This window comes from Pipistrellus kuhlii, unplaced genomic scaffold, assembly GCF_014108245.1.
Source record: "Pipistrellus kuhlii isolate mPipKuh1 unplaced genomic scaffold, mPipKuh1.p scaffold_m20_p_50, whole genome shotgun sequence".
NCBI classification, from domain to species: Eukaryota; Metazoa; Chordata; class Mammalia; order Chiroptera; family Vespertilionidae; genus Pipistrellus; species Pipistrellus kuhlii.
The window spans coordinates 248296-261032 of NW_023425552.1; the positions used below are offsets into that span (position 1 = coordinate 248296).

Genomic DNA, 12737 nt, shown 5'->3' on the forward strand with positions numbered 1-12737 from the left:
CGGCAGCATCTGGTGTCTTGAAGAGGCAGAACCACCCAGCACCACCTGTCCTCAGGTGCGGTGTCATATTGAGTGTCTAAGTTGGAGTCATCTCTTCAGAAAGGCAGGGTGTGGCTCAGTGGGTAGAGCGTCGGCCTGCGGACCCAAGGGTCCCGGGTTCGATTCCGGTCAAGGGCACGTACTTTGGTTGCGGGCTCCTCTCCCCGGCCTGGGTCCTTGGTTGGGGCTTGTGCAGGAGGAAGCAACCCATCGATGTGTTTTCTCTCACATGGATGTTTCTGGCTCTCTATCCCTCTCCCTTCCTCTCTGTAAAAAACTCAATAAAATATATATATTTTTTAAAAAAGAATTTCTCTATCAAACTTCTAGTTTGGGGCCTTTATACCTTAGTTGTAAAAATTTATTCCCTCTCTCCAGGTAGATTAACCATCTCGGCTCAGGGACTGTCTCTCCCCCCGCACCCCCTTTTTCCCCTCTCTCCCCTTTGAATTCACTGTCGGAGGAGATGACCATTGTCCTTTTGTTGATTCTGGACAGATGTATTGTTTGTTTTGCCTTTTCTTTTCTTTAAAAAAAATATATATTTTATTGATTTTTCAGAGAGGAATGGAGAGAGATACAGAGTTAGAAACGTCGATGAGGGAGAGTCATCGGTCAGCTGCCTCTTGCACACCCCCTACCGGGGATGTGCCCGCAACCCAGATACATGCCCTTGACCAGAATCGAACCTGGGACCTTTCAGTCTGCAGGCCGACGCTCTATCCACTGAGCCACACCGGTTTCGGCTGTTTTGCCTTTTCACACCTGGACCCCTCTGCTGGCTGTCATCCCCTCCCCTCCCCCCGCCGCCTCCCCAGGGACAGAAAGTGGGGTGCTGGGTGTGCTGGGACGTGGCCCCCTCCTGGGTCTGTCACCCTCTTTGCACAGGACGTGAGCCTTTTTCCAGATCTCATGTCCTCGTCCCTGGAAACCACCTCTTAGTCCTTGAAGACGTGTCTGCCCAGGTCCGTTTCTTTCCAGATCGAGTTCAGCGTCCAAGAAACGATCAGTCTCTTGGATCTCGGATCTCTCCCTTTTGTTTTTCAGAAAATAGCTTTTATTGATTTTTTTTTTTCTCTCGTTACAGAGAGATGTATGATGGCTGTAGAAAATTTAGAAAACAAGCAAAAGGTAGAAAATAAAAAACCACCTATAATTATTAATATTTTAGTATACTATATATATATATACTTCATATAAGGATGCAGATTTTAATTTTTAAAGTATATTTTTATTGATTTCAGAGAGGAAAGAGGATGGAAACATCAGTGAGGAGGGAGAATCATCAATCGGCTGCCTCCTGCACTCCCCCTACTAGGGATCAAGCTCGCAACCCAGGCATGTGCCCTGACCAGGAATCGAACCCGGGACCCTTCGGTCCGCAGGCCGACGCTCTAACCATTGAGCCACACCAGCTAGGACCTTCCCCTATTTCTTGGCCACCTTCTTTCCCCTTGGCTCCTGGCGACACGCAGGCGGGTGCCCACCTCCTGGGCCTGGCACATCCATCCCAGTGTGTCTCTGCCCTTTCCCTGCACCCACCTGGCTCTGGCTCCCAGTCTCCCCACCCCGCCCGGTCCCCCCACCCCCCTCCTGCCCCAGGGACCCCGGTCCCAGCCTTCGCGGCTTTCTCAGGCCTGGCGGGAAGGTCACGGTCTGTCTCCGCACCCCCCCCCCCCCCCCCCCGCACCTCCCACCCCAGAGACACGGCGTGCCAGCTGCTGCCCGTTGGGTCACAGACAACAAAAACACAGAAGCCAGCCCCTGGAGGACGAGGGTCGTTTCGGTTTCTGTGAAACGAGAGAGGATCCCCTGGGGGTGGGCTTTGTTTAAAATTTAATATGCTCTTCTTCCTTTCTCTCCGCACACCGTGCCGGCTTCAGGCTGCTCTGTCTTTCAGCCCCGTTATCTGTCTGGCGGGTGAGATCCCTTACCTGCCCCGTCCCGCCTCCTCTTCCCGGCGTGACCCGTCCCCATCCCAGGCCTCCTTCCCCATGGAGGACAGCGACGTGTTACCTATTCCCTCCTGCGACCTCGGATTCCCATGACACTTGTCGCTTCGCTTCCTGGGCCATTACGATGTGGGGAGAGCCCTGACCGGTGTGGCTCAGTGGATAGCGCGTCAGCCTGCGGACTGAAGGGTCCCAGGTTGGATACCGATCAAAGGCATGTGCCTTGGTTGCGGGCTCATCCCCATTAGGGGCCGTGCAGGAGGCAGCTGATCGATGTTTCTCTCTCATCGATGTTTCTAACTCTCTATCCCTCTCCCTTCCTCTCTGTAAAAAAAAAAATCAATAAAATATTAGAAAACAAAACAAAACACAGAGCTAGGATGGATAGAGAAGGATGGATCGAGAAGGCCCTGGAAGTGGGCCCAGAGGCTTTCCGTCTCCCATCTCTGTGGTCTGCAAACTGCGGCTCCTGAGCCACAGGCGGCTCTTTGGCCCCTTGAGTCCTTAGCAAAGGCCAGCTTAGGAGTACCCTCATTACGTTAACAACCTTGTACCTACCTATATAGCGTAAGTTTTAAAAAGTTGTCTCTCCAAAGAAATTTCAGTCGTCCTCCTGTGGATATTTGGCTCTGTGGATGAATGAGTTTGCCTACCACCGCTCTATTCAGTCAGCAGACATTTTTATGTGCTGAATTCCATGACACAAAGGGGAACGACTTGGCAGAGGGGGATCTTGGATGTGTTGACAAGAGCACGGGAAAGCTAGCTCTCCGAACACGGCGAGGGCAGGGCGGCGTGCAGTCAGGGAGGGCTGCCTGGTGGAGGTGGCGTTTCGCCGCATCTCAGCCGGCAAGGGGAGCGAAGGCAGAAGGAAGAGGCGTGCCTGAAGCGTCCGTGGTGGTTTGAGAGGACGCGTAGGGTAGGATGGCAGAAGACGGAGCCGGAGGTGTCGGGAGGGGCCGATCTGGGAATGCGTCCAGAGGCCTGGACTCCGTCCAGAAGTCGCCTGTGAGGTCTGAGCAAAAAAGGGACGTGACAGCTCACTCTGGCATAAACCGGGGGCCTTGGGGCTTGGGTTGTTGTTGGATCCAACGGAGGGAAACCCCCTTGGAAGTGTTGATCTGAGAGTGGAGAAACCCCTTAGAGGAATATGTGTAGCACTCGCTTGCATTCCTCCTCAGTTCAGCTAAACGGCCTGCTTTGCACCCAGCGTTTCACAGATAATCTGCAAAAGCACGTCCTCCGCGCTTGGCTGTGTTTCCTCAAACTCCCTAACTGAAATGTTTCCACTAGCGTGTTTTTTAAAAATATATATATTTTATTGATTTTTTACAGAGAGGAAGAGAGAGGGACAGAGAGTCAGAAACACCGATGAGAGAGAGTCATCGACCAGCTGCCTCTTGCACACCCACTACTGGGGATGGGCCCACAACCAAAGTACATGCCCTTGACCGGAATCGAACCATGGACCTTTCAGTTCGCAGGCCGACCTCTATCCACTGAGACATACCGGTCCCAGCTCTTTTTGTTTCTTGATTTGAGAGAGAGGAGAGAGACATCAATTTGTTCCACTAATTTTTTTTTTTTAATATTTTTTAAATTGATTTCAGAAAGAAGGGAGAGGGAGAGATAGAAATATCGGTGTTTCTGTCTTTCCCACTCTCTTTCTCAAAATCAATGGAAAAATATGCTCAAGTGAGAATTTTTTTAAAAAAGGAAAACCCCAACCACTTGAGAAAATTTAAGAGACTCTCCTAAGTTGCTATTAGGAGAAATAAAGTGTATAGGGACGAACATTTAGAAAGCATGGAACACCAGAATGCCATATAACCAAACCTGGTTAGAAAGCCATATGGCACTATTCTCATCGCCTTAAGTGCTTTTATTATTAAGGAGAGAGAGAGAAAGAGAATAAATCAAGCATTTAGCCTGAGATCTTAGGGAAGAAAAAAACAAACAAAAAAAACACCATAAAGAATAAAAACAGCCCCTAAGGAAAACAGGAAGAAGAAATAGTAAAAATAAAAGCAGAAATAAACGAATTAGGAACAGAAACACCGTGGCATCCCCAAATATATCCAAGAGCTGGACTATGTTTTTAAACCAACAATAAAATAGACTAACCTGGCAAACCTTTTTTGAGAATTGAAAGAAAGAAAGAAAGGAAAAAATTAGGAGTGAGCCGTAACCGGTGTGGCTCAGTGGATAGAGCGCCGGCCTGCGGACTGAAGGGTCCCGGGTTCGATTCCAGTCAAGGGCATGGACCTTGGTTGTGGGCACAACCCCAGTGGGGGGTGGGGGGGATGTACAGGAGGCAGCTGATCAATGTTTCTCTCTCATCAATATTTCTGACTCTCCCTCTCCCTTCCTCTCTGTAAAAAAAAATAAAAATAAAAATAAAAAAATAAAATAAAATATATTTTAAAAAATAAAATAAATAAACTTGAATTTAAAAGTGAGCTCCATGAAGTTCAAGACCAGTCAACTCACTGCATGACAGACACTATTCAGAATTAAGACTTGTTGAACACACGGGTAAATATATATTTTATTGATTTCAGAAAGGAAGGGAGAGGGAGAGACAGATAGAAACATCTATGAGGAGAGAGAATCATGGTTCCGCTGCCTCCTGCACGCCCCACACTGGGGACTGAGCCTGCAGTTCGCAGAGATTTTAAAAAATAAAAATGTATGCACAGTATGCTCCAATTTGGAAACCCCCATTAATTGAATACTTTTCTGAAAATGCATCCGTTATCAGTGGAGAAAGAAGTTGAGGATACTACCAAAGCATTAACCGCCTCTACCCAAAAACACTGGCCCCAAGTGGTTTTGCCAGGTACTTATGTCCCTTTTGATCCTACTAATAACTAATAACGCTGAGCCATGCCATGGCTTAGCAAAAGGCCGAGAACTCACCAATCCATCCCACAAAAGCAGAAAAAGCCTGATATTAAAACATGATAGAGAGGCCGTATTGAAGAATGAAAATGCTGCGTCGGAAACAGAATCCAATACTATATTAAACAAGTCATCTGCCATAACCCCGTGGGGCGAGGCGGCGGGGAGGGCTTTAATGTCAGGAAAGCTTAATATAGTAACGACGTCATTACTAATGGGTCACAGACGCAACACCGATTGATTCCAATGTATGCAGGGGAAATGGATTAAAATCAAATATCCGTTTCTGCCTAATCAGTGCACCAAGGAAAGGAACAGAAGGGTGTGTTCTTAGCATGATTCGGAATATCTGTTTCGCCCCTAGCTGGTGTGGCTCAGTGGATTGAGCGTCGGCCTGCGGACGGAAGGGTCCCAGGTTTGATTCCAGTCAAGGGCACATGCCCAGGTTGCAGGCTCAATCCCCAGTAGGGGATGGGGATGGATGTGCAGGAGGCAGCTGATTAATGATTCTCATCATTGATGTTTCTATCTCTCTATCCCTTTCACTTCCTCGCTCTCTAAAATCAATACAAATATTGTTTTTAAAAGAAAAGTACTTGCTAAAACCGGTGTGGCTCAGTGGATAGAGCGTCGGTCTGCAGACTGAAAGGTCCCAGGTTTGATTCTGGTCAAGGGCATGTGCCTTGGTTGCAGGCACATCCCTAGGAAGGAGAATCAATGATGAGAATCATGGATCGGCTGCCTCCTGCACGCCCCACACTGGGGATCGAGCCTGCAAGCCGGGCAGGTGCCCTGACCGGGAATCGAACCATGATCTCCTGGTTCATAGGTCAACGGCTAGCCAACGGGGAGCAGCGGTCCCTCCTGGAAGGGCTGTCCTGCGAGATGGGAGTGAGATGACACCCCTAAGGGCATGCTCACGGCTGCACGGGGAAGGCGGGCTCCTTGGGAGAGCGGATTGCATTGTGGGTCTCCAGGAAATTGTCAGCTGCCCTCCCATTTCCGAATTCCTGTGTTTGTGTGCGCGTGTGTGTGTGCGTGTGCGTGCGTGCGTGTGTGTGTGTGTGTGTGTGTGTGTGTGTGCCCGCGCTGCCGGTGGGGTCGTCAGGAAACAGCCATTGGTTTCCTGCTGATTCATTCAGTTCCTGCAGGATTCCCCCTCCTCCAGCAGGCCTGCCTGCCCTCCCGCTCCCCCAGCCTGGCTCTGCTCTGGCCCCCCAGGCCCCGCCTTCCTCAGGGTGTCGCCGGCAGGTGTGTTTCCTTCCCACACTTGGCACCTGTGAGGATCTGGGTCTCTTCCCAGTCACCTGAAGGTGGGGCCTAAGAGGTTTCCATCATCTGACCTTGGACATGATGCCGTCAGGTCCCCTGCCCCTTCCGAGGCGGCGTGGTGGCACAAGATCGTTGAAGAGAGGGGTCGGCAAACTCATTCGCCCACAGAGCCCAATACCAACAGGACAATGATTGACATTTCTTTGGAGGGCCACATTTTTTTTTTTTAACTTACCGTATTTTTCGGACCATAAGACGCTCCGGACCATAAGACGCACCAGTTTTTAAAGAAGGGAAATGAAGAAAAAAAAGATTCCGAAACAAATAGTGTCCTAAAATATTTTATGTGCATTAAAACCCAACATCACAGTCACAAACACATGTAATCAACCCTGTAAAGTAAACAGCAGCATTTAGAACCATTTCAGAGCCGGGCAAGCACACAGAGACCACACAGAGCCGGGCAAGTAAAAAAAAATTTTTTTTTAAAGTACATGTGTAGGCTATATTTGGACCATAAGACGCAGGGACTTTTCCCCCCGACTTCTGGGGGGAAAAAAATGCGTCTTATGGTCCGAAAAATACGGTAAACTTCTTCTGATGCCACTTCTTCCGAATAGACTCGCCCAGGCCGTGGTATTTTGTGGAAGAGCCACACTCAAGGGGGCCAAAGAGCCGCAGGTGGCTCGCGGCGAGCCGCGGTTTGCCAACCACGCGTTTAAGAGATGGCCTCAGCTCCTGGCGGCTTTGGCTCAGTGGGCAGAGCATCGGCCTGTGGACGGAGGAGTACCGGTTCCGTTCAGATCAAAGGCACGTGCCCGGGTTGCGGGCTCCATTCCCAGGAGGGGGCGTGCAGGAGGCAGCCGATCGATGATTCTCATCGTGGATGTTTCTGATCCTATTGCCCTCTTCTTTCCTCTCTGAAATAACCATTAAAAAAAAAAAAAAAAAGGTGACGCCGAAACTGGTGTGGCTCAGCGTATAGACTAGAGTAGGGGTGTCGAACTCAATCAGAGAAGGGGCCAAAACCTAAAATCCAGCCTAAATCGCGGGCCGAATGGTTTACTGAACAGTCATAAACTGTCATTGTGATGGAAATGCAGCGGAGTGCAGTGATGACAGCGCGGTGCGGGCCACATTGCAAGGCCTGGCGGCACGGATTTGGCCCGCGGGCCTTGTGTTTGACACATGTGGACTAGAGGGTCGGCCTGTGGATGGAAGGGTCCTGGGTTGGATTCCAATCAAGGCATGTACCTTGGTTGCAGGCACATCCCCAGTGGGGGCTCCTCACGCGTTGCATCGGAGCTGGGCTGGCTCCCTGGGCTGGCTCCCTGGGCTGGCAGGGAAGCCCTGTGCTTGCTCAGGCCTAATGGCTGAGTCAACAGTGCAGGGGCCTGTGTTTGGTGAGCAAACAGGGAGCAGCCGCAGAGCCGCCCCTGCCTTCCTGCTCGCCTCTCCCTCCGGCAGCCGTCCTCCAAAAGGTCAGCTCGCCGCCGGCGGCTGTTGGGCAGGGAGGGCCTGGTGTGCAATGGACATGAGGCTCCTGATTGGAAAAAAAAAGGAGTCTAAATTCTCGAGATGGCGAAGGCACAGCCACGAGGCCCAGGCACCCTGGCCCCGGCCGGTGTTGCCCAGTGGGTAGAGCATCGGGCTGTGCGGACCTAAGGGTCCCCGGGTTCGATTGCGATCAAGGGGCACGCACCTCGGATGCAGGCTCCCCCCCCCGGCCCGGGCCCTGGTCGGGGTGCGTGCAGGAGGTAACTCATCAATGTGGTTTTTTCTCGCATGGATGTTTCTCTCTGTCTTTCCCTCTCTCCCCCGCTCCCTCTCTAGAAACCAATGGGAAAATATCCTCGGGTGAGAATTTTTTTTAAAAAATTATTAAAAAAAAAAAAAAATTAGTGCCCTAACCCGTTTGGCTCAGTGAATAGAGCGTCGGCCTGCGGACTGAAGGGTCCCGGGTTCGATTCAGGTCAAGGGCATGTACCTTGGTTGCGGGCACATCCCCAGTAGGAGCTGTGCAGGAGGCAGCTAATCGATGTTTCTCTCTCATTGATATTTCTAACTCTCTATCTCTTTCCCTTCCTCTCTGTAAAAAAAAAAAAAAAAAAAAAAAAAAAAAAAAAAAAAAAAAAAATCAATAAAAAATATATTTTTTAAAATTAGACCTAGCTGGTGTGGCTCAGTGGATAGAGCATTGGCTGCAGACTGAAGGGTCCCAGGTTTGATTCCCGTCAAGGGCACATGCCTGGGTTGCAGGCTCATCCCACTAGAGGGGCGTGTAGGAGGCAGCCAATCAATGATGTTTCTCTCTCTCTTCCTTCTCCCTTCTTCTCTGAAATCAATTAAAAAAATATTTTTTTAAAAACTGGGCTTCTTTTTGGTCGAAGAGGGACTTTACATCCAGACCCGCCTGAGTCCCCAGATATGTCCTCCCCACCCTGTCCCACGGGCACATCTGTCGAGGGTTCGAGTGACTTTTGCTGCAGCTTCTCCTTTGGCCCTTCTCGCCGCCCTCTGTCTCTCCCTTTCTCTGTAACAACGCAGGCAGCCTCCTGCCCGCCCTCCCTCCCATTCCTTCTGCCTTCCTTCCCCTCCATCCTGGCTGCCCTCCCCCGTCCCTCCCCCTCCGTCCCTCTCTTCCTCCTCTCGCCACTGTGTGTCTTGGAGGAAAACCCTCCCTATGTTTGCTGTGTCCATTTGGTCCTGTTTGAGTTTCCCGTCTCTCCTTGGATACCAGGCCTCGGTCCCTCCCCGGAGCGGCTGGAGCCGGTGCCTTCCCCCACTGAGGGCCGTCCCTCCATCGTCCCTCCATCTCCTCCCTCGGCGGCGGCCTCTGGCTCGGACCAGATGGTCTCCGGCCATCATCTGGAGCCTGGAATGAATCTCATTGTTTGCATGTGTCACTCCTCCCCACCTCCTCCCCACAGTCAGCTGTCAGCCCTCATGGCCGCCGGCAAAGCCGGCGTCATTTTGCCCCGTGACACCCACCCCCTGAGCCCTGGTAGCAAACCTGGCTGTCATGCTCAAGATAGGGGCTTCTGGGAAGGCCTGGGGCTGGGGCCGGGGCTGGGGCCGGGCTGCAGGGGGTGAAGGGGTTAAACCAGATAAGCCCAGGGTCTTCCCTCACCCTCTTCACATTGTCACCAGAGGATTTTCAGAGCGGCCCTGGGATCCTGACACTTCCCGCCACCTCCACCCTCACCCCCACCCTCCGCCCGCCTTGCCTACCAGTAATACCTGCTGCCCCACAATGGCACCCAGACCCTGGGCTATGGCCTTCAAGGCCCTGCCCTCCTAGGGAGAGGCTGGCATGGACTTGCTGAAAAGACACATGAGCCAGGCCGGTGTTGCTCAGTGGTTTGCGCATCGACCTATGAACCAGGAGGTCGCGGTTCGATTCCCAGTCAGGGCACACGCCCAGGTGGCGGGCTCGATCCCCGATGCGAGGTACGCAGGAGGCAGCCGCCGATTCATGATTCCTCTCTCGTCATGGATGTTTCTCTCTCTCTCTTCCTTCCCCTCTGAGATCAATTAAAAATATATATATTAGCCAAAACCAGTTTGGCTCAGTGGATAGACTGTCGGCCTGCAGACGGAAAGGTCCCAGGTTCGATTCCGGTCAATGGCATGTATCTTGGTTGCGGGCACATCCTCCGTAGGGTTGTGCAAGGGGCAGCTGATACATGTTTCTCTATCATCGACTTTTCTCTCTATCCCTCTCTCTTCCTCTCTGTAAAATATCAATAAAATATATTTAAAAATATATATAAATATATATATATATAAATAACCCTGCCAGTGTGGCTCAGTGGTTGAGCATCGACCCATGAACCAGGAGGTCGCGGTTCGATTCCCGGTCAGTGCACACAGTTTTGCAAGTGCTCTGGCGTTATTGGGTTATTATTGCGCAGGCAGCTCTTTGTCCTCTTGAGTGTGGCTCTTCCACAAAATACCACAGCCTGGGCGAGTCTGCGTTGAAGAAGTGGCATTATAGAAGAAGTTTAAGTTTAAAAAATGTGGCTCTCCAAAGAAATGTCAGTCGTCGTCCTGTGGATGTTTGGCTCTGTGGACTCATGAGGTTGCCGACCACTGCCTTAGCTTCTTCTGACCTGGAGCAGGCCCCTGCTGTATGTGCAGTGAGTGTGAGTGTGTGTGTGTGTGTGTGTGTGTGTGTGACATTGGCTTTGAAGAGTCCAGCTGGCCAGCTGTCTTCTAGAACAGACTCTGGCCTTGCCTGCGTGCCTTCAAGTTTGCATCGTTGTGAGACTCCTGATCATTGCTTCATTGTGTTTAAAAACGTCCTAGGGCGAAAATACGGGTGTCTCCTTTGTCCCCTAGCCCTGACTGAGGTATAGCATGTCCTGTCCAGCCACCAAGAGGTGGTTTAGCCCTAACCGGTTTGGCTCAGTGGATAGAGCGTCGGCCTGCGGACTGAAGGGTCCCAGGTTCGATTCCGGTCAAGGGCATGTACCTTGGATGCGGGCACGTCCCCATTGGGGGGGGGGGTGTGCAGGAGGCAGCTGACCGGTGTTTCTCTCCCATCAATGTTTCCAACTCTCTATCCCTTTCCCTTCCTCTCTGTAAAAAAAAAAAAAAAAAAAAAGAGGTAGTAACATTTTATATATATTTATTAGTATAGTATATATATAGAGAGAGAAACATCCATGCTGAGAGAGAACCACGGATCAGCTGCCTCCTGCACGCCCCCTACTGGGGACCGAGCTAGCAAGCCGAGCCTACGCCCCTGACCGGGAATTGAACCGTTCATAGATCGATGCTCAACCACTGAGCCATGCTGGCCGGGCAGATCCAGGGCTCCCAGCAGCCACCACTCTGCAGAGGCAGCTGGGAGACGGGGCAGAATTGATACCTTTGCTCTGCTTACACTAAGTGATAGGATGGGTATCGCCTACCCTCAGCCCTGGACCCGCCACCGTGGCCCCTCGTCCCTGAGTGCTGGGCTGGGGATGCGGAATGCTCTAGAACGTGACCTAAGCCGTCCTGATGACTCCGAGCGCTGGTTCTGGATTTAGTCTCTGAACTGTGGATAGAGGTGTCGGCACTGGGGTCATTTTTCATCCTGCTCCCTCGCTGTCAGCTGTCACCGCCCCCAGCACCCTCCCACCGCCCTCTGCCTCCTTTGGATTTGCATCTTGCATCTGCCGTGTCAGAGCTGAGGCCGAAGGCTCCGAGCGAGGGGCCTTGTCCCCGGAGGGGGAGGGCGAGGGTGACACCAGCCCCCTCACGCTGGCACAACTAGGGTGTGGCTGTAACATTTTCCAAGTTCAGACTTCCTAGGGGGGGAAAAAAATCTTTTTATTGTGAATCCTCACCACCCGAGGATATTTTCCTTTCTTTTATAAAAATGTTTTTTCTTTATTGATTTCAGAGAGGAAAGAAGAGGGAGAGAGAGAGAGAGAGATGGAAACATCCGTGTTGAGAGAGAATCATGGATCGGCTGCCTCCTGCACGCCCCACACTGGGGATGGAGCCCGAAACCCGGGCATGTGCCCTTGGCTGGGATCGAACCCGGGACCCTTTTCGTTTGCAGGCCGACGCTCTATCCACTGAGCCAAACTGGTTAGGACTAAAAAAAATCTTAACGCCCAGCAGAAGTGGCAGTGGAAACGTATGTGTGTGCATGTGAGCGCCATGACCACCATGCTGAGTGGCCCTGCAGCCTGGGGCTGGGGCTGGGGCTGGGGCTGGGGTTGGGGCTGGGGCTGGGGCTGGGGCTGGGGCTGGGGCCTGAGGCTGGGGGCTGAGGCTGAGCTGGGGCTGGGCTGGTTCTGAGGCTGAGGCTGGGGGCTGGGGCTGGGGCTAGGGCTGGGCTGGTTCTGAGGCTGAGGCTGAGGCTGAGGCTGGGGGCTGGGACTGGGGGCTGGGGCTGGGGCTAGGGCTGGGGCTGGGGGCTGAGGCTGAGCTGGGGCTGGGGCTGGGCTGGTTCTGAGGCTGATGCTGGGGGCTGGGGCTGGGGCTGGGGCTGGCTCTGGGGCTGGGGCTAGAGTTGGAGCTATGGCTGGGACTGGGGCTGGAGCTGGTTCTAGGGCTGAAGCTGGGGATGGGTATGGGGCTGGGGATGGTTCTATGGCTGGGGCTGGGGCTGGGTTGGGGCTGGTTCTATGGCTGGGGCGGGGCTGGGGCTGGGGCTGGGGCTGGGGCTGGGGCTGGGGGGCTGAGGCTGGCTCTGGGGCTGAGCTGGGACTGGGGCTGGGTCTGGTTCTGGTGCTGGGCTGGGCTGGGTTGGGGCTGGGGGCTGGGGCCTGGGGCTGGGGCTGGGCTGAGCTGGGCTGGGGCTGGGGCTGGAGCTGGGGCCTGGTTGAGGGGAGGGGTCCAGGGCTCAGGCTGGTTTGCTCCTGCCACCACCCTCCTTGTGCACACCCTCGGGGCCCGGCCCCTGTCCTCGCCCTCACACAGCCCCGACAGCACCAAACGGTCACGCTTGTGTGCCTGCCCGCCGCTCCCCCCACCGCAAGCGCCGTGAGCGCAGAGCCGGGCTCGCCCGCGCCTGGGAAGGCACGGGACACGCATCCATGAGTATTTGCTGTTATTGGCGTGTGCTGGGTTGGC

The 12737-nt window shown here is 52.9% G+C and overlaps 1 protein-coding gene across 3 annotated transcripts in view; it reads left to right on the top strand.

Annotated features, from left to right (window-relative positions):
- The window catches only part of ZNF710 (zinc finger protein 710), a 52465-nt gene that overhangs the window by 14541 nt on the left and 25187 nt on the right, over positions 1–12737 (top strand). The window lies entirely within an intron of this gene.